This window comes from Rhodnius prolixus, unplaced genomic scaffold (assembly GCF_049639745.1).
Source record: "Rhodnius prolixus isolate KJV_2025 unplaced genomic scaffold, Rpr scaffold_5, whole genome shotgun sequence".
NCBI classification, from domain to species: Eukaryota; Metazoa; Arthropoda; class Insecta; order Hemiptera; family Reduviidae; genus Rhodnius; species Rhodnius prolixus.
Window position 1 is genome coordinate 21,008,838 of NW_027411624.1, and position 26,158 is coordinate 21,034,995.

A 26,158-nucleotide genomic window follows, 5' to 3' on the forward strand; every position below is an offset into this window, starting at 1 on the left:
CCTTAAAAACAATTTTATTCCTGAAAATGAGGTTAAAGAGTTATATTAGCATGGAAGTGGAGGCAGATTTCCTTAAAAGGGCAATTTGTGAAATATACAGCAATATCTCTTATGTACTTTTAAAGAGGGTTACAAAATCCGAGTTGTAAGGAAGCCCTTTTCGAATAAGAATTTGGGATTTTCCAGTACTTGGAGGGCCTTTCCTTAATAATTACATCATTGTAATGCATGGTTTTGCAGAAGGTATAACGTAGTAAAAATTAAATTAGTCTAAAATTTTTCGAAGTTTAAGCAATATTTAAACAAAACCAACCAACTTATCTTGAAATTTTCAAAATGTAGACTACCCTTTATGTTTATTTTAACCCTGGCCATAAAAGCTGAAAACAGAGGCAGAAAAAGTAGAAATCTAGCCGAACTGGAAGCCAATTCGGAGTTTTTCCCTTGTATTATTCCTTTCATTTCCCAAATGAAGGCTACCCTTTATGTATATTTCTGCCCTGGCCATAAAAGTAGGTGACAGTGACAGAAAAGCAGAAATCTAGACGAACTGGAAGCGAATTCGGTGTTTTTCTCTGGTATTATTCCTTTCATTTCCCAAATGAAGGCTACCCTTTATGTATATTTCTGCCCTGGCCATAAAAGTAGGTGACATATGCAGAAAAGCAGAAATCTAGACGATCTGGAAGCCAATTCGAAGTTTTTCCCTTGTATTATTCCTTTCATTTCCTAAATGAAGGCTACCCTTTATGTATATTTCTGCCCTGGCCATAAAAGTAGGTGACAGTGACAGAAAAGCAGAAATCCAGACGATCTGGAAGCGAATTCGGTGTTTTTCCCTTGTATTTTACCTTTCATTTTCCAAATGAAGGCTACCCTTTACGTTTATTTTAGCCCTGGCTATAAAAGTAGGTGACAGTGACAGAAAAGCAGAAATCCAGACGATCTGGAAGCGAATTCGGTGTTTTCCTTTTGTATTTTACCTTTCATTTTCCAAATGAAGGCTACCCTTTACGTTTATTTTAGCCCTGGCTATAAATGTAGGTGACAGTGACAGAAACGCAGAAATCCAGACGATCTGGAAGCGAATTCGGTGTTTTTCTTTTGTATTTTACCTTTCATTTTCCAAATGAAGGCTACCATTTACGTTTATTTTAGCCCTGGCTATAAAAGTAGGTGACAGTGACAGAAAAGCAGAAATCCAGACGATCTGGAAGCGAATTCGGTGTTTTTCTTTTGTATTTTACCTTTCATTTTCCAAATGAAGGCTACCCTTTACGTTTATTTTAGCCCTGGCTATAAAAGTAGGTGACAGTGACAGAAAAGCAGAAATCCAGACGATCTGGAAGCGAATTCGGTGTTATTCCCTTGTATTTTACCTTTCATTTTCCAAATGAAGGCTACCCTTTACGTTTATTTTAGCCCTGGCTATAAAAGTAGGTGACAGTGACAGAAAAGCGGAAATCCAGACGATCTGGAAGCGAATTCGGTGTTTTTCTTTTGTATTTTACCTTTCATTTTCCAAATGAAGGCTACCATTTACGTTTATTTTAGCCCTGGCTATAAAAGTAGGTGAGTGACAGAAAAGCAGAAATCCAGACGATCTGGAAGCGAATTCGGTGTTTTTCCCTTGTATTTTACCTTTCATTTTCCAAATGAAGGCTTCCCTTTACGTTTATTTTAGCCCTGGCTATAAAAGTAGGTGACAGTGACAGAAAAGCAGAAATCCAGACGATCTGGAAGCGAATTCGGTGTTTTTCCCAGTTATTGTCATTTATTAATAGTTTATCTAGCGTTGGTGTTACTTAAATAAATTATTTATCTATTTGCTTATTTATTTTGAAACTGTAATACAATAAGCAAACGAGAGATTGGGGTAAGGAAATGGTGCAAATACGATAATAACTGTGACACAAGGTTATTTGTCAATCGGGTTAATTTGTTTTACTAATTAAATACAATTATCAAACACCTCAAACATTACTTCGAATAAAATTGAAATTTTTTCCATGAAATACCGGTTTGAAAAAATGGTAGGTATGGTATATATATACAAATACATACACACACACGCACAATAAGTAAATTAAAAAATAAATAAAATCTTGAAATTATCCCTGAAAAATAAAAATTGTGTTTTTTGTTGGCTTTAGATTCACGTCAATAACCTGGCACTCGGCGATTTCGATCGACTTCTTGCCCATCTCCTTTTATGCTTCCCCAAGGAAACATTAAATGGTTTTTCACACTTTTGTCCCGTCAAAATAGTTATGCCCTTCGGCGAGAGGAAAAAAACTACGTTCTTATACCACAGTGAGTTATACAGTGAAAGGATGCCATTTTGTTATCTCTATTTTTCAAGTCTGTTTATTTTTATAAGTGCTCCTTTTTCGCTTGTCTACATTCTTTCACTCTTAGTAGTAAAAATCGATGTACCAAAAGTGTTATTTCACTGAATAGTTTTTTAATAATTTTATTTTCTAGAAAATGGCAACTGAAATTTTCTTTAAATATGTACCTAATTGTTTGAAAATCTATACCTTTTATTTTCGAATATTTTCTTCAAGTTTAATTAAGGGAACTTTTTGGAGGGAAAAGCGGGTAAGCTGTCCTCTAAGGTACCAAAAAAAAAAAAAAAGTAAAGGAATGCTTATTTTGTCAGGAGAGGGGTTTAACTGGCAGCTACCATTTACAGTGTCGTGGATGGAGCAAAAACATACTTTACGATAAATTCTTTTCAAGTAACTATTAAATGAAATCTAAGACCTCTGGACCGGGAATCGAACCCACTAGCCAACAATATATCTTAGCTTTGCCGACCTTGCCTTTAACCGCACGGCTATCGTGTCGTCTTAAATGTGTCATTACAGTTATAATATTAATTAGAAGTGATGGAATTATTCAAACCAGATTGTAATTTTTCATTCATTTATGTTAATAATAAAATGTTCAAGTTCTTGAACATTTACCTAAATGTGAGCATCTGAACCCAGAGTTTTTAATCATTAAAACTGATTCACAATTCATTTAAAATTAAACTTTTCTCAACAACGTTATTTGTGTTTTTAACAATACCATACCTACCATTTTTTCAAACCGGTATTTCATGGAAAAAATTTCAATTTTATTCGAAGTAATGTTTGAGGTGTTTGATAATTGTATTTAATTAGTAAAACAAATTAACCCGATTGACAAATAACCTTGTGTCACAGTTATTACAAGTACAAAATTTCAATTTTATTCGAAGTAATATTTGAAGTGTTTGATAATTGTATTTAATTAGTAAAACAAATTAACCCGATTGACAAATAACCTTGTGTCACAGTTATTACAAGTACAAAATTTCAATTTTATTCGAAGTAATATTTGAAGTGTTTGATAATTGTATTTAATTAGTAAAACAAATTAACCCGATTGACAAATAACCTTGTGTCACAGTTATTACAAGTACAAAATTTCAATTTTATTCGAAGTAATATTTGAAGTGTTTGATAATTGTATTTAATTAGTAAAACAAATTAACCCGATTGACAAATAACCTTGTGTCACAGTTATTACAAGTACAAAATTTCAATTTTATTCGAAGTAATATTTGAAGTGTTTGATAATTGTATTTAATTAGTAAAACAAATTAACCCGATTGACAAATAACCTTGTGTCACAGTTATTACAAGTACAAAATTTCAATTTTATTCGAAGTAATATTTGAAGTGTTTGATAATTGTATTTAATTAGTAAAACAAATTAACCCGATTGATTGTGTAACAGAGATTACAAATATAAAATTTCATTTTTTTTGGTTTTGTTTTGTTTTGTACTGAATTTTCGTTATTGGTCAATTTTCAAAATCGGTTAAAGGTACTTCTAGGTTATGAGTTTACTATTTGTAGTGACGTTTTGGGGCTAAGTACAGTGTAATTTTAAAATTGCTTAAATTTATCTCTAAAATCGAATTTTGGAAACAAAATAATCTCTTTACTTGGTTGATTGTTCACGTTTTTGAGGTTTTCTGTTCCTTAATTCTCTGAATATAAACAAATTTTTTACCTATAAATTTGTAGCCTTTACCTCGATCATTTTTCTAGCAAAAATCGTTTTCTAGTCTGTACTATGGAATCTGTTTGGGATAAGCTTTGCTATAAATTTACATTTCCGGCGACAATGCTTTATAAACATTACTATGTTGATTAGAAATAAACAGAACTCATATATCCGAAAATTTTCGGTCAGTCTGTTAATTGAAGATAACAGTAATTTAACGCCAGATTTTATTGTATTTATTACAAACATTTTATTTAGCAACAGTTTGGCTACATAATTGTTGTTTTCTAAAAAAAAAAAGTGATACAACCAGCAAAGATGGAAACAAAAGAACTGAGACAACAATACAAAACTCGTGACCCGTTACGTCATACCAAATAAGGCCTTCTTTTCAACACCTCGGCTTAGTAAATAATTGGTTATTGTAACATAACGCCAGCTCCAGCTTTCAAACATTTAACGTACAAACAAATCGTAAACTTCATTACTTGAATGTCCCTTCGCGTCTGATTGATTAAATTTAATTTTTCACTTTACCGAAACTTTTAGCACAGTTCTAAGTCTAGTTTTCCATGGCCCATTTTCTTTTCTTGCCTCTCCTCCCAGCCATTCCATTGTATGTTCTTACTCGGCTCAAACCAGATCAAGAAAAGGTGAAAGTGGCAGAGATCGATCGTTTGCTATCGATATAAATTGAAACCATTTGTACAAGTTTTCTTCGAATGGAGAATACCCTGTTTAAATCTTGCTTCCTTTTTTTCATAATGTGAAAAATAGGGAAAATGCATTTAATAAAGTAAAGTAACATTATTAATCAGGAATTGGATCGTTTTCTACATAAGTGAAAAATCAACCAACTGAGCCAAAATGAACGGAAATATATTTTACTTCCTTGAATAATTCAATACTCTTCATCAGTTTTCATTTATCTTCTTTCGAAGGCCCATTTAAATTTAGGTCAGCAGGCATAATTTTCTTATATTTATTCTATTTTCGTTTCTAAAGTAGATAATTAAAGTAAGGTAAATATTTTTTTTGCCTTTTTTTTTTTGGCATTGGCTTTCGCCATACAGCCAGCATCGTCTAGTTGCTTATCTCTGGAATATCACTCACTCTCCATTCTTACTTATAAATACATTCGCTTCACACATTCATCCCTCTACTATATACAACTATTTACATAAACCTTACAACTAATGGATGGATCAGTACACTATATTCCTGCCATCCTTATAGCTTAACCTAAATTAAAATCACGTAATTCTTCTCTAATCATTTTCTTCCATTCATTCTAATCGGCTACAACTTTTAAATACATTCACATTTCAATGCTAGCTCTGCTACAGATTTAAGCACATAGATGTTGGTGGGGAAAATTTTGTCTTCATAGCGAAATGGTGCATCTAAATACCTGTATACGAGGTGTGTTCAAAAAGTAACGGGAATTTTCGTTTTTTGAAAAAAATATTTATTTATTCATCTACATTAATATTGTCGCCTTCAAAGTAGTCCCCTTCGCATACAATACACTTGTGCCAGCGCTTTTTCCAATCCTCGAAACACTTCTGAAACTCGATCTTTGTGATAGCTTTCAGCTCTTTCAGCGATTCGCTTTTAATGTCATCTATGCTTGTAAAACGACGGCCTTTTAATGTTCTCTTTATGTTTGGAAATAGAAAAAAGTCACATGGAGCCATGTCTGGCGAATATGGAGGCTGGGGCATCGTTAAAGTTTTGTTTTTGGCCAAAAATTCACGAACAAGCAATGAAGTGTGAGCAGGTGCATTATCGTGGTGCAAAATCCATGAATTGTTTTGCCACAAATCCGGGCGTTTTTTTCGGATTGCTTCACGCAAACGGCGTTGAACTTGTAGGTAGTACTCCTTATTGATTGTTTGACCTTGTGGCAAGAATTCATGATGCACTATGCCATTAAAATCGAAGAACACAGTGAGCATAACCTTCACATTCGACCGCACTTGTCGAGCCTTTTTCGGTCTTGGCGATCCAGAATGCCTCCACTGGGACGATTGAGCCTTAGTTTCGACATCATATCCGTAAACCCATGTTTCGTCACCTGTTAACACGTTTCAGTAGATCCGCATCGTTGTCGACTTCATTGAGTGACTCTTGAGCAACTTCCATTCTCCGCTGTTTTTGTTCGAAATTCAACAATTTTGGAACAAATTTTGCTGCCACACGTTTCATACCCAAAACATCCGAAAAAATTTCATGGCATGAGCCAATTGATATGGCAACATCATCAGCGACTTCTCTGATTGTGATTCGGCGATCGTTCATAACCATTTCTTTCACTTTTTTCACGTTTTCATCGGTTGTTGATGTGCTTGGACGTCCAGGTCGTTCGTCATCTTCAACGTTTTCGCGGCCATCTTGGAAACGCTTATACCACTCGTAAATCCTTGTTTTACTCATAGCAGACTCACCATATGCCTTTATTAACATTTCACACACTTTATTTCATTTTTTACGCAAAATTCAATACAAATTCTTTGATCCATTTTTTTTAACAAACAAAAATCGCCAAGCTCGAAAAACACGTCTAACCTTAACGGCTGCCACTTAAGAAGTAAACAATGAATATTACTGAAAATTTTATCGTACTTCAGGGACATGTGTACCAACATAATAAAAAAAAAAAATTTACAATCAGACTCTCCAAACCCGCGAAATTTAAAAATTCCCGTTACTTTTTGAACACACCTCGTAAGTCGTCAAACATTCGTTTCCTTCCTACTACATAACATGGACACGATCATTCAAGTAGATATTCTTGGAGCCATTTTTGAGAAATCCCAATAAGTGACAAAAATCCATTTAGTGATGAAATACTTCAGTTTAAAAATTACGGTATGGCGGAATCAAGTCAAAATGACAGTGTTTTTTTAGTTTGTTTTTTGGCACGATCTCAACGCTTTCAATGCCTACTTAGTAAGAGAAACTAAATAATTTATAACAGCTGTTTTGTATTTTTAAACAGTATATCTTGTTTATTTAAATTTCAAGTTTCTATTAAAAAAAAAAAAAATTGAAATTCATCAACTTTCACTTAAGTAAAAAAAAACACAACTTGATTATGACCCTGGAGCCAGGAAGTATTTTATAAGCAATAAAATATAAATTTCTAAATCTTGTTCTGTTACATAAAAAATTCCAACTTAAGGCTATTTTTGTTTTTTCTATTAGTAAATAATTTTAACCATTTCCAAAATTATTCATTTAATAATTACTTTTTACACAATATTAATAAGAAAACAATGGACCTACTTTGACAATTACGAGGGTCGTTTGAAAAGTCCGTGCAAAAATAAAAACTACTTAATTTTTTGGGGTAAACCTTTTTTATTTTTCAACATAGTCTCCTTTTAGGCTTATACACTTCGTCCAACGCTGCTCTAGTTTGTTGATCCCTTCCGAATAATAGGATTTGTCCAAGTCTGAAAAATAGCCATTCGTTTCTGCAATCACCTCCTCGTTTGAATAAAATCTTTTTCCCGCCAGCCATTTCTTCATATTAGGGAACAAATAGTAGTCCGAGGGAGCCAAGTCTGGAGAATAGGGGGGATGTGAAACGAGTTGGAACCCTATTTCCATTAATTTTGCGACCACAACTGCTGAGGTGTGAGCTGGTGCGTTGTCGTGATGGAAAAGGACTTTTTTGTGGGCCAATCGTGGGCGTTTTTCTTGCAGCTCGGTTTTCAAACGGTCCAATAACGATGAATAATATGCACCTGTAATAGTTTTACCCTTTTCCAGATAGTCGAGGATTATTCCTTGCGAATCCCAAAAGACAGTCGCCATAATCTTTCCGGCCGAAGGAACGGTCTTCGCCTTTTTTTGGCGCAGATTCCCCCTTGGTAACCCAATGTTTAGATTGTTCTTTGGTCTCAGGAGTGTAGTGATGTATCCATGTTTCATCCACAGTGACGAAACGACGCTTAAAGTCCTGCGGATTCTTCTGGAACAGCTGCAAACCGTCCTTGCAACACTTCACACGATTTCGTTTTTGGTCAAGCTTGAGCAATCGCGGCACCCATCTTGCGGATAGCTTTGTCATGTCCAAATGTTGATGCAAAATATTATGTTCATTCGAGATGCCCACAGCACTAGCAATCTCACGCACCTTCACTCTTCTGTCATCCATCACCATATCATGGATTTTATCAATGATTTCTGGAGTAGTAACCTCAACAGGGCGTCCAGAACGTTCAGCGTCACTTGTGCCCATATGGCCACTCCGAAAATTTTGAAACCACTTATAATCTGTTCTAATCGAAGGTGCAGAGTCACCATAATGTTTATCAAGCTTCTCTTTAGTCTCCTGAGGCGTTTTGCCTTTCATAAAGTAGTGTTTAATCAACACACGAAATTCTTTTTCGTCCATTTTTTTGAAAATCACTCGACTTCCTCGATTCAAACGAATGCCAAACACAAAGAAATAGACCGATCTGGCTGAAACTTGGTGTGTGTTCTTCCCAGAGATGCTACTAACTAAACATAACCTCGATACGCGCCAGTAGTGCTATCTCTTTGACTTTGCACGGAGTTTTCAAACGACCCTCGTAATTTCCATAATCTTTGCAGATAAAAAACTTCATGAATTAAATCAATTTTATTGCTTGATTACAGAAAGAATTGTCTGTGTTGTCCATTACGTGGGAATATGTATTTCCGTTATTTTATAGGCTTTAAATGCACACAATTAAATGTCCTTGCATGTTGCAGTGATTGTAAGAAGAAATTAACTATTTTTCTTTGTGCTGTCGTAATACTAATCAATTCTTCATTTAATTTTTTTTATGAAAAGAATCTGTATGCAATTATATTATTATATATTGACGGTGGAATTCATTAAAAATTACCAACAATAATTAGGAGCTTTATTATTCGTAGAGCTGCATTCAATTTTAAGTTTGCGTAAATATATATATTTTTATTTGAATTATCATTAATGGATTGTTTGTAGGTAAATTAATATTTGAATTTCATTTAATGTTTGCATAAAAAAGAAGTGTTCTTATTTTTATTTCTTTCCATTTATTATTTCCAGTTATTGGTAGATATTGCAATTGTGTACACTTTCAGACCATTCAGATTTTGAATTTTTTAAATGACTCGCTAAAATTCTGTGTTCGTTGAAAATTAAACCCCATTTTGGCTGTGTATAGATTTTTCGCTATTCTCAGACTTTTCAGTCGTGATCTGTCGGGTTCTATTAAAGGTTTTACCATTTAATGGTTTACAATATCATCTTCTCTGTGTTTCAGCTATGGTTGGCAATCAGGTGCTGTAACAAAGTCATCCTTGGCAACATCCCTTCGTTCATAAGGTAAGCTAACTATAAAATTATCTTCTCTGTGATATCATAAAGATCTGTAATGTGAAATAATGTATAAACACCCATAAATGTAAATTTGTAAAAACTACCTTTTTAATTATTTATTTATTTTGACGCAGACGACTTCAAAACTGACATTTTCGCTGTAAAACTCAAAACTGAAGATTGGAGAGCATCCCAATACTTACTCTAATCGTAGAAACAAATAGTAAAAGCGCGAGAATTTAAAGTTGCATTTCTTTCAAATATTTTGTGAATAAAAAGTAAATTTTTTTGATAGGCTGATTTAATTTGGTTAACAGTGGAATACAGTTGCGTGTAAACTCTTAATAAATTTAATAAATAGCTGAAAGAGTTTTTGAGATTTACGTGCCAGGCGTTATTATATCAGTGTAAATTAATAAAAAAAAATTTTTTAGCTTCTAATTTATCACCAAATAACATTCACTTTATTAAATGGGAAGGAAATAAAATTACTAACATTTAAGGCATTCAACTTGCGTGAGTTTGAATCTGGATAGATGAATACTACTTACTTTGTGTCTATGTTTAGTAAGACTTTGATAATGTTCACCGTCTTTTACTTTCTATTTCCATAAATAGCCTATAATCCATTAGGCTGGTTGTCTAGGCTGTGCTAATTAATGGGCTATTGGGAGAGGTTCTTTAGTCCATCTTCTCCCTACCATATATATATATCATTTCGAAACACTACGCCAATTAATTTGAATTCCATAGATTAACTAAACCCATCTCTTACGTGACTACTATAAGACAAATCGTGTTAATTTATTACCAACTCGTATTTGATAATTTAGGAAATGCTTTGAGATTTGGTTGATTTATTTTTCTCTTGTCATTTTAGTTTGTTATTAAATTTTTTTAAAAAAAATTATGAGATTATTTGGTTACCTGTTTATTACATTTACTACAATTCTATAACTTCTCATTGCAGTCGTTATCTTTTAATTGTTCTGTAAATTACCGAATAATAGTTCTTTCATGCTTCATTAAGTTTGAAGCATGCGCGATAAGCGAGGAACAATCTAATTTTGGTTCGTAATTTTATTGAAACGAGACAATCATCTTTTTAAGAAAGCGTAAAGATCTGTAATTTTGAACATATAGTTTCTGCAATTTCAGTTACACCTACATTATTATCTATCACATTAATTTGAAACCATTTTCTGCGAGAAATTGATACAAAGCCTGTCTAAAAAGTATCCGACCTTTATTTTTCCCTCGCAAAATAAAGACGATAGCGCGGCGCCACTGTACTCAGTAAAGGAAGACACCTTCATGCGCATGTGTGAATTTTGTGACCGTCTTCCAGCGCGTCAGTGGCTGTGGCTCGTTGAGTGAGGTGCAACACAACGTGTTCGTCTCCTAAGATGACTGAAACACAAATTTTGTCAAAAGCTTGGTGATTCTCAAAGCGAAACAATTTGTAAGATTCTGCAGGTGTTTGGAGACGAAGCGATGGGTGTAACACAAATTAAGGAGTGGTTCAACCGTTTCAAAAATGGCCGCACATCAGCGGAGAGTGACCAGCGTTCTGGCAGACCCCAGACTGCTCGAAGTGCAGCCGTTGTTGAGACTGTGATGGCAGATCGTTGATGTTCCTTACTACGTAACCTGCGCCTTACTCTTCACAATCTCATAAGTACTCCAACTCGCCAATACGAAATATCAAAAGTTCCATACTGCTCTCTCTACTTGCTATAATCCATTTGTACAGTCTCTCGCATTTTCTATTATTTCTAACAATCAACCATATCGATTGAGTTTTGATGAACATCGACACCATCGATATCCTGAGTGCCACCGCTGGGTAGTTTCTCTTCTCCTGATCTTCACGCAGCATTTACATCTTCATATTAATAGATCGTTAACTAATTAATAATTCAATTAAAAAAACATATATACGAGTATATACAAATATTAATAGGTTTAATTCTCTAATATGCTCAAATTCTGAATATTTCATTAAATAATTCAATTTTCGTTACTATCTCTAAGTATCTCTAAGTACTATCTCTAATTTGAGTTCTATGACTTTAAAAATGATTGATGGAACCTAAATTGAGAATCGCTGCGGGACAATCATGAAATAGTCTTTTAAATTTTGAGTCTGCTCTCAGCAAGAGTGAGGAATGTTAATAATTAATTAGGAGAACTTTCTTGTCTTTTAATTCAGTCAAACCTTCAAATTGTCCAATCTAATTAATTAACAAATCTATACTCTTAAAAAAGTAAGTTATGCAAAAAGAGATTCAATGTGCTTTAATTCTGAGAAACTTATTGTAAAGGAAATATTTGTAACGGTTCTTAGACGGGATTGCGGCTTTTTTGTTGTCGTTGTCGTTGTCTAAATACAGACGTTAAGAGCTACAAAGAAGTATGCAAAATGATCTTCTATTATAGACACTGTTAAACAATAGTTGACATACTAACTTCAAAGACAATAGAACAATAAAATAAGTTCCCATTATAAACTTACCATTATTGTATTAAACAAAAGTAAATACAGATATAATAGGTACATGGGATATAAGAAGAATAAGAAATACATTATGTGCAACAGGTTAAAAAATTGTATAATATATAAAAGAGTTGATAGAAAAATCCACTATTTAATTTTTAAGCATGTCGATAGGAAGTCAAACACGTAAGGTTACACTTTGCCCAGGTATACCTGAAACACAATTATATATTCGCACGTACAATTTTCCCATCAGTTTGTCTGTGTAGGCAAGAAAAATTCTGTACAGTTTTGTAATCTATACTGACCGGGCATGTAATTCAGAACTCAGGCTACCTGCACCAATAATTCATTACAGTGTTGCCATCTTGGACCTGTCAGTGAAAATGTTTTGAAGATTTAGTTTGCCACGTTTACTCTCCGGCGGGGCGGCTGTCCACCTGTCCTCTTCAACAGCAATCCTCTTCCTTGTACAGATCTGGTGCGCTACCTTGGGCTCTACATAGACAAAAGACTCACGGTGGAACCCACACACTAGACTTAAAAGACAAGCAATGACGAAACGTGAGAAACTGCTTTACAGGACTACTTGGACGACGCTCTAAATTGCCCATTGAACTCAAACGTTTAATATACAGTACTATTCTCAAACCTATTGGACTTACCGACTAGGTTCAGCCAAACCTACAAACATACGGACTGTACAGACATTTCAATCAAAACTACTTCGACAGATAGCTGACGCACCTTTCTACGTGACTAACCTCACTCTTCACAACGATCCAAACAGACCCTTTGCAAACCTTAAAAAAACTTTTAGACGATAGATCTAAACTGTCCCCTAGACAACAAACGACTAATTTATACTTCTGTATTTAAAATCTGTGGAATTCAACCAAACGTACTAATCTCCAAAGAATTCAATCTCTACAATCTAAAATACTTTGATCCACAGTAAACGCTCCATTTTATGTCTCTAACCAGACTATACATACTGATCTTAATCACCCCAAGTCGCCCAAAACACGATACAGGAAACCTCCACTTTAACCTGCAATCACACACAAATCCTCTAGCTCAAAATCTTGCTTCTAGAACACTTTCTGATAACCCAACAAGGACGGTGGCCTCGAGATCTCCTCTCTAGTGAAGAAATTGACTAATAGTTCAGTGTTTTGGAGTGTTACCACTGGGTAAACTTCTCCACTCGTTTGTATCATTGTTATTTAATCTGCCAACGCGCTGAAAAAAAGAAAAATATTAATTACACAAATAAGTTCTACTTGAATTATTTATATTTTTTAATAGTTTAGGTTCAAAGCATTCGTAAGGATGGTTTTAGGTACCCTCTAAAGTGTTTTTCTTTATTCAGATTAATGTAAAGTTTTACAACCTATTTAATTTTAGCCGCAATTGTACGTATTTGATAAAATATATAAGTTAGAGCTCGAAAATTGTAATAAAAGATACTTCAAATGATATATTCATACCAAATTCTTTTTAATAGGTCAATGTCTTTGGAAAATGGTTTTTCCATCTTGGAAATTTGAAAGTACCAAGTTCATTTATACTAAGCCTTCTCACAGTAATTAAAGCTGAACTCATGCCATTTAAGTATGAAATCTTTGTGCCACAATAATTCAATAATATATAAACGCCCAGTAATAAGTTGACTCAATACACCACCTACACAATATATCGCCCACTTGGAAAAGAACGATTCGTACAAACATCTATCTTGGACCATTTACTGTAAAACCCTTTCTAGCTCCTCTATTTCCATCTTCATCTGATTCAAGTTTTATTACGCTGACTTTCACTGATCTTTTATTTATTTATTTCTTATTTTAGAATAATTTCTAAACGTGCAAAAATATATACAGATCAATGTTTAATGAATTATATAGTAAATAGATTCTGTTTAGAACAATTGTCTCTAATTACAGTTTAGTATGAATATATAGGTTTCGTGACCATAAATTATTCAATTAAGGATTCAAAATTGGCGAGGAATCGGTCAAATAAAAACAACAACTCGTCTTTTTGCCAACGTTTCTGGCAAATATATTGTCCTCTTCTTTGTATTTGTATTGTCCAGGCCCTGAAGAGGACAATATATTTGTCGAAACGTTGGCAAAAAGACGAGTTGTTTTTTTTTGACCGATTCCTCGCCAATTTTGAATCCTTAATTACAGTTTAGGTTACTAAAATTTATAAAAGCCATTCCACCCCTTCGTTGAAATGTAAACTTAATCAAATTTTACCGAGGAAAATTTTCAAATAAAAGTTTAAGCTTATTATCAAGGCCGATGTCCATACTTAAGCCAGATGTCAAATATAAAACTTGCTGTGGCTTTTATTTCAATGGTATTTTTTGGATTCATTTTTTTATTGCAGTTTTGCTGACTGCATACTCAAGAAAAAGATGCCTAATACTAAAAAATATCTGTTCAAGTCATAGGCTAATTTTTGTTTCTTAGCCTTATTATGGTCAGGTCTGATAATGGCTCCTAAATTAGACATCAAATTTGTACATTCTTGCCACTTTTCTTTAGTTTTTTGAGTTTTACTGTACACATACTCTACAGAGTAAGACCTACAACCACTTGCACATGCAGACCATTTTGTAAAAACGTTCTTCTTTGGTCATACTCGTAGAACAGTTAAGGTTAAATAAAAAATACAATTTTTACAAGAACTAATTTGTAGTGATACATTTTCTTTTGCAGACAAAGTTTTTCTTGATAATGTTACAACTTTTGCTGGTTTGTATTAACACCATTTCCTTGATGTAAGTTTACTTCTTGAAGTGGTTATAATAACATTCTTTTCCCTTTTCAGCAATATTTTTCGTGTTTGATTTCCATTTATGCTGTCAATTATTTTCTTAAATTTTTGACTTTTCCTTCAAAAACTTGGTAAGCAAATTCTTTAGCAATTTCTAATTTATGCATCTTAAGAGTGTATTTTCTGAATACGCTTGTTTCTTCTTTTAACACTGAATATACATTAAACGACTTTTTTTTCCCTGTAATTCTTCCCTAATAAATATAGACTTACACAATTAAAGAGTCATTTTTTAAAAAATACGTCGTTAAAAGCAGTTGAAGTTAATCTCTGACCTTGCCAACCTATCATTTAGATTGAATTGGCGTGTTACAAATAAATGACTAGGATTTTTATGAAGGTTTCTTTTGCAGGCGGAAATAAATTTGATGGACAAGTGCCCTGCATTGTTATGAATTTGAGGGCGGGGATTTGAAAAAAAAAAATATCGTAAATAATTGATGTTCGGATAATATAATTCTGTCAATTTCAAAAGCTGTTAAAAATGGCTAGTCACATCAGTAGCCTTGTAAAGTGCCTATAATTAGCAATGGCAATGGGAATTCGCTAGAGGCATGAAAAAAAAATGGAGTCATAATTATACGTATAGTATTTCTAGCTAACTCGTTCCGTATTTTGGGAAATTGTCAGTGGCCAGTGGGGAGCTTTGTATTTTACTTGGATTAAAGAACGCACGAATGAGTCGGCTATTAAATTTATGTTTTAGGTATTTGAAGAGAGGTTGCATCTTATTGTGAACTGTGGAACTCCACAGCTAGGTGGTTCATCAGTGAGAGGTCCCTTTTTGATGGGTTTAACTCCTCACAAAGAAGAATTTGTTGAACTCCAATCTAAGTTTAAGTATAAGTTTACGTTTGTTATCGTCAATGTTGAGGAAGTGAGCTTAAGTATCCAAACGCAGAACATTTTTCTCTTGTCTGCAGTAACTCAAAAGAGATTTTAGGGGGCTTATTGGCACGGTGGGAAGTGAAATAGCCAACACCCTAGCTTCGCAAAAGGGTAAAACCCATTTTAAAAGTACTGAACTTTTTAATGCGGAATAGGCGATGTTTTCTTTTAAAGGATATGGAGAAATAGAAGAAGAACTGCAGAGCTATGCTCTCGGCCAGCCTTTCTGATCAGAGACAGCCAAAAATCTGGCAAGGCGGATTTCCTCTCAGGCTATTGTTGACACAGAGAGTGTCACCAACAGATTTTGCGAAAAGCTAGAGGAATACAATTCTGAAGATATACACATCTTGCAGAACTGCGATGCCATTAACTGAAGGAATTTCCTACACTTTGCTGCAAGAGGAAGTACTAATATCCTCTCCGATCATAAGATTTGTTAGTACCATTAATCAGAATTGAAAGCACAATAGATCTTCATAGGTAGCAGTATATCATTTAGCAGTGCTAAATTAGCACCACTCTTGGAGGTCATCTTCGATCAGATGTTCTTGAATTTCCTGCAATCTTAGGTAACTTACTCCACGATTCAGTCTGCCCTGTTGAACCGGAACCTGTCACTAAAGAGCGGTACAAGTATGACTTATTCATGCCACCACTGGGCAGAGACAGGCGAAGGAGTTCATTAGAGGCTATTCGCCAAGGCTGACTGCAGAATTAATCCGTCAAGGCCGTGGGGCTATAAGAATGATTGTAGGCCTATTAACTGGGCCACTGCAGGCTCAGAAAACACATGCATCGCATGGGCCTGGCAGATGATAGCCTTTGCAGGTTCTGCCAGGAAGAGGAGGAAACGGCACTGCACGTGTTGTGTCAGTGTGAGGGGCTCGTGTGGCTAAGGATGTTACTTCTCGGGGAGGTGAAAACCAAGGCCTGTGAGCTTTACTCCAGAATTAAGAGTCTGATTAAGCGGACAGGTCTGGAGGGTGAGCTTTAGAGTGAGGGGAGCCACAATAGATCTTGAGGCCGCCCTAGTTTAATCTATCAATCTATCTATGACTCGTTCATTGTCACTTAACTGTTTAGGCGGTCGCTAGCTATACCAAATTCTCTTCTCCTTGGTAATGACAACCATGAACTAGTCCGGAAGTCATCGTGCAGAAAATTTAACTGTTCAGACGTAGAATCACTCCTAAATTTTAACTACAGCCCTTATGAAAGATTGGGGAAGGGAATAATTTAATTTACCACGATAAAGATTTGTCTTTGACCTGACTTTTACTAGTATTTTTATTTTTGCAAATAAAAAAAGTAATTTTTTTCCAATTCAAAAAGAAACAGTTTTATTAAGTACATATACGCATTTTATTTATTAGAAAGTATAACTTGTCGGTTTTGTAATGCATTTTATAACATTATTTTGTAATTCCCTTTTTTTATAAATAAGAAAGGACAGATTGGACAAAATGTAAATAGGTTATTCTCAGTTAATGCAAAAAATTGGTTTAAATAAAAGTGATCCTTTTCTTTTCCAATTATTTACATTTTACTTAACAATTATCAAACAGATATAAAGGAAATATACTACAGTAGGGAAACCCGTAAAAAACGGAGTTCAAACAGACGGTGTTCTCTCGTTACAAACAAAGAAGTGAAAAATCTAAGGGCCAACAGTTAGGAATCAAACCCGGGATCACTGTGGGAATCCAATATGCTAACTGCATAGCTAATCCTTTCTCTAATTGCAAATAATGTGAGTGAATATCAATATGTGTTTTTAAATTTCAAGTTTTTGCAAAAAAAAAAGTAGGAAAAACATTGAACGTTGAGATTAGTTGTAAAAGAAAGATATGCCTAGTGTTTACGCTAAGAATTTTATAACAAATTCCTTCTTCACAAATCTTTTTAGTGATTTAATTGCTGGATATAAAACAGTGAAAGTAACAATCTGCACGTGTTTGAATTAAAGTAATGGCACGCTCAAGGACACCTGACAGTTCTGAATACAAATATCTACCATTTATTCTCTCTTAGTTATCTTTTACAGAATTTTTTTTCTTTTTTTTGAATAATTCACCTTATTTTGGTACTACGAATAAAATATAAGTTTAACGAACTGGAATCCTGTTAATAATGATAGCTTTCACATCCTTCCGTTTAAATAGTTCAATCTAATTTATGAATATTATTTCCCGACAACGCCTTCTTTATTTAAGATTAATATTTCTATTAGCATTTTTCAAGACCCAGTTTTTTACTATTATAATAATAAATAACATGAAGTCTTGCCATAATTTTATATTTATTATATGTTTATTTTATTGTATTTTTGAAAGTGACTTCTATTACGATTAAGTATTAAACCTGCCCGATTGGACAGTTGCATAAAAGTTAATAGTCAAAAAACTGCATGAAAAACCGTAAAGTTGAAAAACACCCTACTTTAACAATTTTTTTTTTTTATACATATAAAATTGCATGTTCTGCTTACCAGCTGTTTTGAACCTACTTAATTTACCAGCTGATCAAGCTGGCCAGTTACCGGTGGCCATCTTTAACGCGTTCTTGTGTCTCTTTATTTATGTGATTTTTTAAGTGAATATTCGTGAGTGTTAAAGGTGAAGTTCTGTTTTATAAATTGTGTTTAAGTTATACTTAGTGAGTGATATACAGTTTTAGTGCGAATAGTGTTGTGAATTATTTTAAATTGTGTCTAGTGTCAAGTGCTGTTGGACTGGTGATCTGCTGTGAGATGCTGATGTACATTGATATTCCTTAAACAAAGTGTGTAAGTCTTTATTATCAATTATTTAATACTAATTTCAATCTTATTTTTATTATTCTTGCGTGATAATAGCATGTTATTATTATTACTTACTAATTAATTTCAATGCTACTCTTGACTACAATCAGTGTTGGTTCATTCCTTAATTTTGATAATACCATTTTTTTAATTGACTTTAACTACTACATTAGCGTTTTTGTTTCCCAAAATTGGTTGGTTTTTAAGGCTTTTTGATCTTTTCTTTTTAATCTACTATAAGTTCAACATTAGCATTTTTGTTTCCCCAAGTTGTTTTTTTGGAATTGATTTCTAAATTTTTTTGATGTATTCTTTAATCTTTTGCTTTTTGGAATGGTCTGCTATACCTTTCTAATGCTTTTTTTGAGATATTGCCTTGTTTTGGGCAATGATTGTTTGTACTTAGTACTTTATTGATAATGTTCGTGGTATAACTGTTATTAGTGGCTATTATGCGAATGATGTTGAGTTCTCATTCATAGTTGGTCAGCGCAAGAGGTTCAGTTTCAATCTGTCATGTGTCTGAGAGCGACTACGAGTTTTATGTAGTTTTTATCTACTCGTAGTTTATGTTGAATAGGTTGGTAGTAACTGTTGTGTATAATACGAGTAGTGTCAGTGGACTTGGGCTTTCTGAATATTCCTGAATTCTAAGTCGTTGTCTCTTACAGTAAGTGTGATATCCAAGAAGTTAAGAGTTCTGTCGTTCTCATATTAATGAGTGAAATTTATGTTAGGGCGATGTCTGTTTAGCTGAGACAATAATTTACAAATCTCTACATTTAGTTTGAGAATGAGTGGTAAGTGGTCTACATAAAGGTGCGTAAAATGTTACACCGAATTCTTTTTTCTATTGTGAAACACATGTTCATGTTGCATAGATATTTCAGACAATATTGCCGATAGTGTCCCTTTCCTAATTTGTCATTAGCAAGGTAAAAGTTATTGTTAAATCTAAAGTAATTTTGTTTAGTTAGAGCTATTAGTTGGTCAATGTACTGTATTGTGTTTTCATCTTTTAGTTTTTGTTTTATAATATTTAATGAGTCTCTGACAGGAGTGTAAAGGTTTGTAATGTCAAGGGATATGAGGCGTGTTGAGAATGTTAGTTCTTTGTCTTTCAATAATTGGATAATGTGTTGTGTAATTTTTATATGTAAACTTTAGGAACTGTTCTCAGGTTAGGTGATGTGGGATTCATGGATACGTATTTGGGTACTCCATTTTTAGATACATAAAGGTGACTGTTTTTATAGCTGTTCTGATTTGATGTTAGACTCGTACTGTCGGGTCGTTCTTAAGCCGGGTTTGTCCGGTTTTTGTTTATGAAGTCGTATTGTTAACATATTCTGAGTGTGTTAAATTACCATGGAACTGCCTTTATCCGCTTCAGTTTATGTGAGATTATTCTTTTATAGTTTCTGTCTTAGGTTATTAGCTCTGCATAGTTCCTTATTATCTGTTTTGTTCTGCGTCTTCAGTTTTTTATGTATATTTTTGATAATGTCATGATACCAAGAAAACGACTCCACTTAAGCAAACCATCTTATCAATAACAGTCACCAACCGGACATTGTCAAAAACACAATGACGCTGTTAGATACAGGAAAGATGACTTATGGACATCTTAAAAATAATAGAATTATGCAAACAGTAATTATACAATGACTGAAATAGGCAATGTTCTTTTTTCCTCGTGTAATAATTATTCATATTTCATATAAGTTGTGTTAAAACTGTCCGGAGTTGATCGTCAAAAACTGCACGAAACAGCGTAAGTTTGTAAAACACCCAACTTTGACAATTTGTTTCTCTTTTTCTATAAAAGATAAAATTCTCAAATTTTCTTTAAAATATAGCGCAAATCCTCCTTTACAACTGTAATTTTTTGCAATTATGTAGAATTATTAGTTATTGAGAAAAATGATGGATTTAAGCTACTCTTTTTTTTCGTAAATTTTACCCCAAATTTCTATCGCTTTCATCATTACTATTCAAAATCTCAAATACGGTAGTCAATGCTCTTTTTTGTTTACATCTCAAACCTCAGTACTTGAATACCAAACTTGAAAATTCGCTCCGTTTTCGTCAAAACCAAATTCCATTCTGAACCATTATTAATTCTAATGGTCGTAATTTTCTCAGATAGTCAGGCTGCTCTACGGGCAATTAGTTCCTACCAGGTCAACTCAAGGCTGATTTGGGTGACTGTCTGGGTGCCCTGAAGGAAATTAGTGACCAGAATAAGGTCTTTCTAATTTGGGTACCTGGTCATTCAGGACACAAGGGAAACGAAGTGGCAGATTTAATAGGCCCGGGAAGGCTCTGCGGGACACTTCGTTGGCCCGGAGCCCTGCTTTAGGGTTTCGAAATGTGTTAAGTCTGCGGCCATTAACTTATGGGTGCAGAGTAGGGCTCAGGAGTGGTGACTTGCCACCACTGGGCTGAGACAGGCGAAGGAGTTCATCAGAGGCTATTCGCCGAGGCTGACCGCAGAATTAATCCGTCAAGGCCGTGGGGGCTATAAGGATAATTGTAGGCCTATTAGGCCACTGTCAGAAAATACATACATCGCATGGGCCTGGCAAATGATAGCCTTTGTAGGTTCTGTCGGGAAGAGGAGGAAACGGCACTGTACGTGTTGTGTCGGTGTGAGGGGGCTTATATGGCTAAGGGATGTTACTTCTCGAAGAGGAAAAACCAAGGCCTGAGAGCTTTATTCAAGAGCCATTCTCCAGAATTAAGAGTCTGATTAAGCGGACGGTTCTGGAGGGTGAGCTCTAAAGTCGAGGAACCACAATAGATCCATAGGGGTCGCGGTGGCATAGGCCTTGAGGCCGCCCTAATTTAATCTATTCTAAGCGTCGCGACCATCTGAATACCTGACGTTGGCTATTCAGAGAGGCAGTCAGTCCTCTCATCATAATGGCGTATTACGGTTGTCACAAAATCAAGTTAGGGTGTGCGCGAGCCATTACTATCAAGCTGTACTATTTTTTTTTTTTTTGCGCATCAACAGCTGAGGTCATTAGCGCCCGGAGCTTTTTTCAGTGCACTGCCGGCCTCCGGACAGTGTTCTCTCGTTACAGACAACACTGTCCATCACCGGACAGTGAGCTGTAAGAAGCTCCTAGGAAGAGAAAATCTAAGGGTCAGCTGCTGGATTCGAACCCGGGACCTCCGCGTGGGAGTCCAGTATGCTAACCTCATAGCTAATCCCTTCCCTTAAGCTGTACTATTGTAAAATTCCTTAAATAACAACAAAAAAATAATTAAAATTGTAAACATTCCAAGACTGTATCTGTCCAAAAGGCTGTCACAATACCTCGTTTCGTCTTCTTCAGCAAAGTTAATCCTTAATTCTTGCTCCATTAATTTGCCAATCACTCACTTATTGTTTAGAGTAAATTTAATTTAAAATCTCCAGCTTGGAATAAGAGTTACAAAAGTTTAGATGGAATAGTAGTCATTAATATTATATGTTGAATGAACGTTACGATGGAATGACTAGGCAATCATTAAAGTGGAAGGCTGGTAATTAATATTTTCGAATATAATTAATTTCAAGTTCCTTAACTAAATAAAGAACAGATATTCCAGCTTTCTCTTTTGACCAAATAGTTGTGACACTCTAATATGTACAAGCTCCTCTTTTTGTATATACGTATTACAAGCCAGCACACTTTCTACTGGTTAGACCAGTCTTCCTAGCTAATAATGTTGTACCTTGAGTACAGGATATTATTTTCACCTTTTCTCTTTAAATTATTATAATCCAGAAATTTCTTAACACAAAATAAAATTATAAATCTTCAATATTATAATTCATTTGAAATTTCAATATTTCGTGTAATTCGTCGATTTTTTTGTTGATACCAGTTATTATGGTGTTCAATACGCACTTGAAATCAGAGCAGACAATATCATATTTCTTTGAGGAAATACTTTTACATGAAACAGGTTCGCCCCAGACACTTTCTTTCATTTATCTGGTCTGATTTAATTTTTTCATCTCCTCTCTCTGAAAGCAACTTTTTATTTCTCTCACTTATTGATGCTGCAATCCGTGCAATGGCGCTATAAGTAACAATGATAACAGTAAACCGAGGAAATAAACGAGTGGAGAAATTACTGGGCTATAAGCCTCCAAAAAACTGAACTATTAGTCACTCTCTTCACTAGAGAGGAGATCTAGAGGCTACCGTACTTGTTGACATTGTTAGAAAGAGTTCTTAGGGGAAAGATTTTGAGCTAGAGGATTTGCTTGTGTCTGTAGGTTGAAGTGGGGTTTCCTGTATCGTGTTTTGGCAATTTGAGTGATTAGAGAAATGTTAAAATCGTATGTATAGTCGGATAAAAAGTCGGAGCGTTTTCTGTTGATCGAAGTATTTTAGCTTGTAAAGATTGAATTCTTTGGTGAATTGGTGCGTTTGGTTGAACCCCCTCAGCTCTATTCCTTTTGCCCAGATACGATATGTATGTATCAAAATAGAAGTATTAATCAGTCTTTTGTTGACTAGAGACAGTTTAGATCTATTTTCTAAGAGTCTTTTAAGCGTCTATTTGGTTCTGTTCTTTTAAGTCAAGTGTGGGATTCCAAGAAAGACTTCGGTCTAAGTAAAGCCCAAAAAAAGATAAGATTCTAATAGGGCGGCCCTTAAGGCCTACGCCACTGCGACCCCATTGGATCTTTTGTGGTTCCCTCCACTCTAAAGCTCGCCCACCAGACCCGTCCGTTTAATCAGACTCTTTAATTCTGGAGAGCGACTCTTCGTTTTTCCTCCCAGAGCAATAACATCCTTAGCCATACAAGCTCCCTCGCACTGACACAACACGTGCAGTGCCGTTTCCTCCTCTTCCTGACAGAACCTACAAAAGGCTATCATCTGCCAGGCCCATGCGATGCATATGTTTTCTGAGCCTGCAGTGGCCGGTTAATAGGGCTACAATTAACCTGATAGCCTCACGGCCTTGACGGATTAAAGCCCAAGGTAGCGGGCGATGTTGACTACTGGTAGAGGTGAAAGGTTATAGAAGACTGGAGGAAGAGTGATGCGACGAAAAGTGATGGTGATGATTTGAGACTTAGTTTCAGTAAGCTCTAATAGCCCATCTCTTGAGCCACTGCTCTTATGAGGAGAGTTGTGATTGCAGATTTCTGTGAGCTATTACAGGATCATGATTAGTAGACAGTAAGGAGATGTTATCGGCGTATGTGAGAAGTGTAATGTTAGCATTAGTTGGTCTGTCTGAAGTGTAAATCGAATAAAGAATAGGACCCAGAATGCTGCCCTATGGAACTCGAGGGTCGATATTTCTTAAGTTGGGAGGAAGAAGATCCTGTTTGTACTTGAACTAGTAAAAGCCGAAACAACTTTTTAAAAAAACAGAGTAGTTCGAGCTGCAATGCTATTAATTTAAGTTCAATTTCATTATAATCGCAGCCCATTCTGTATTCTTATTAATATACTAAATAAAACGATGTACTTCAATAGAGAAACTGCTGGTTTAACAAATATCTGTCCACACCCAAAAAAATAAATTGCTGTGACAATTATCAAGTCTCCTTATAACTATTATTATTATTTAATAATAATAATAAAAAAAAAACGTAAATGCTCAATTTACAGAAGTCTTTTCATTTACAGAGAGGGTTAGCGGTCTTTTTGTGACGGCCAAAACAGGAAGTTAACCTTGAAGCAGATTGCACGTTGTTTTGGCCAAAACGTTTTCGTTCACAAATCAACCTAAAATAATATGCCGACATGTAATTTACTATTTTTAAACTTTAATTTCTTAAAAAAAAAATAGCTTCTAAATCTTGGAAGTCTAATTCAATAAAATTGTTTTCTTTTAATAAGATAAAGGAGGCGTTTCTTTTTTTACTCTTGTTAAATGTCAGGAAATTACATTTATATAAGCTCCAAATACTCCTTGTTGCGCTTTTTTAGGATAGTGTGATTAATCCAACAATTCTTTTTAATCTATTTTTAAATCTATTATCTATTGGGTGCTGTTCCTGAGTTTTTAGCAACGTTCCTTAACGTGTTATTTAATCGTTTAACAGAGAAAATTTAAAACTCACTCTGAAGGTCTCATTCTACGAAAATTTTGAACTGAATTTTATAAATACTTGATATTTATGTCTCTGTTTTTTGGAGATATTCTTTTTAAATGTACTGGAATAACCGTTTATGTCTGTTAAAGTGAGGAGACCTTGCACAATGATTTGAACTTCAGGCGAATACTCTATTTCAGTTTCCCGACTCCGGAAATTTAATTTTTTTGCTGTATATACGAGGGTCGTTTGAAAATTCCGTGCAAAAATAAAAACTACTTAATTTTTTGGGGTAAACCTTTTTTATTTTTCAACATAGTCTCCTTTTAGGCTTATACACTTCGTCCAACGCTGCTCTAGTTTGTTGATCCCTTCCAAATAATAGGATTTGTCCAAGTCTGAAAAATAGCCATTCGTTTCTGCAATCACCTCCTCGTTTGAATAAAATCTTTTTCCCGCCAGCCATTTCTTCATCTTGGGGAACAAATAGTAGTCCGAGGGAGCCAAGTCTGGAGAATAGGGGGGATGTGAAACGAGTTAGAACCCTATTTCCATTAATTTTGCGACCACAACTGCTGAGGTGTGAGCTGGTGCGTTGTCGTGATGGAAAAGGACTTTTTTGTGGGCCAATCGTGGGCGTTTTTCTTGCAGCTCGGTTTTCAAACGGTCCAATAACGATGAATAATATGCACCTGTAATAGTTTTACCCTTTTCCAGATAGTCAATGAGGATTATTCCTTGCGAATCCCAAAAGACAGTCGCCATAATCTTTCCGGCCGAAGGAACGGTCTTCGCCTTTTTTGGCGCAAATTCCCCCTTGGTAATCCATTGTTTAGATTGTTCTTTGGTCTCAGGAGTGTAGTGATGTATCCATGTTTCATCCGCAGTGACGAAACGACGCTTAAAGTCCTGCGGATTCTTCTGGAACAGCTGCAAACCGTCCTTGTAACACTTCACACGATTTCGTTTTTGGTCAAGCGTGAGCAATCGCACCACCCATCTTGCGGATAGCTTTGTCATGGTCCAAATGTTGATGCAAAATATTATGTACCCGTTCATTCGAGATGCCCACAGCACTAGCAATCTCACGCACCTTCACTCTTCTGTCATCCATCACCATATCATGGATTTTATCAATGATTTCTGGAGTAGTAACCTCAACAGGGCGTCTAGAACGTTCAGCGTCACTTGTGCCCATATGGCCACTCCGAAAATTTTGAAACCACTTATAAACTGTTCTAATCGAAGGTGCAGAGTCACCATAATGTTTATCAAGCTTCTCTTTAGTCTCCTGAGGCGTTTTGCCTTTCATAAAGTAGTGTTTAATCAACACACAAAATTATTTTTCGTCCATTTTTTGAAAATCACTCGACTTCCTCGATTCAAACGAATGCCATACACAATGAAATAGACCGATCTGGCTGAAACTTGGTGTGTGTTCTTCCAAGAGATGCTACTAACTAAACATAACCTCGATACGCGCCAGTAGTGCTATCTCTGACTTTGCACGGACTTTTCAAACGACCCTCGTAGGAATATTTTTTAAAGATCCGAATCAAGTGTTTGGATTTCAAAATATATCTAAAATCCGTGTGTAACTAACTAGTCGTTGCAGTCTAAACTGCGTTATGCTTCTGATTTTTGGTATTTTTAGTTTTATCTTTCTTTCTTCATCGGCGC

General features: G+C 34.9%; 1 protein-coding gene across 3 annotated transcripts in view; it reads left to right on the forward strand.

The window, feature by feature from the left end:
• Positions 1-26,158, forward strand: part of Cad99C (cadherin 99C) — a 474,090-nt gene that overhangs the window by 9,104 nt on the left and 438,828 nt on the right. The window contains exon 2 of one of the 3 annotated variants that reach the window (XM_074137327.1): positions 9,330-9,391. The gene's annotated coding sequence lies outside the window, so the exon portion shown is untranslated. Of the gene's footprint in view, positions 1-9,329; positions 9,392-18,383; positions 18,406-26,158 lie in introns of those variants that run through there. The other 2 variants (XM_074137329.1, XM_074137328.1) reach the window with 2 other exon arrangements.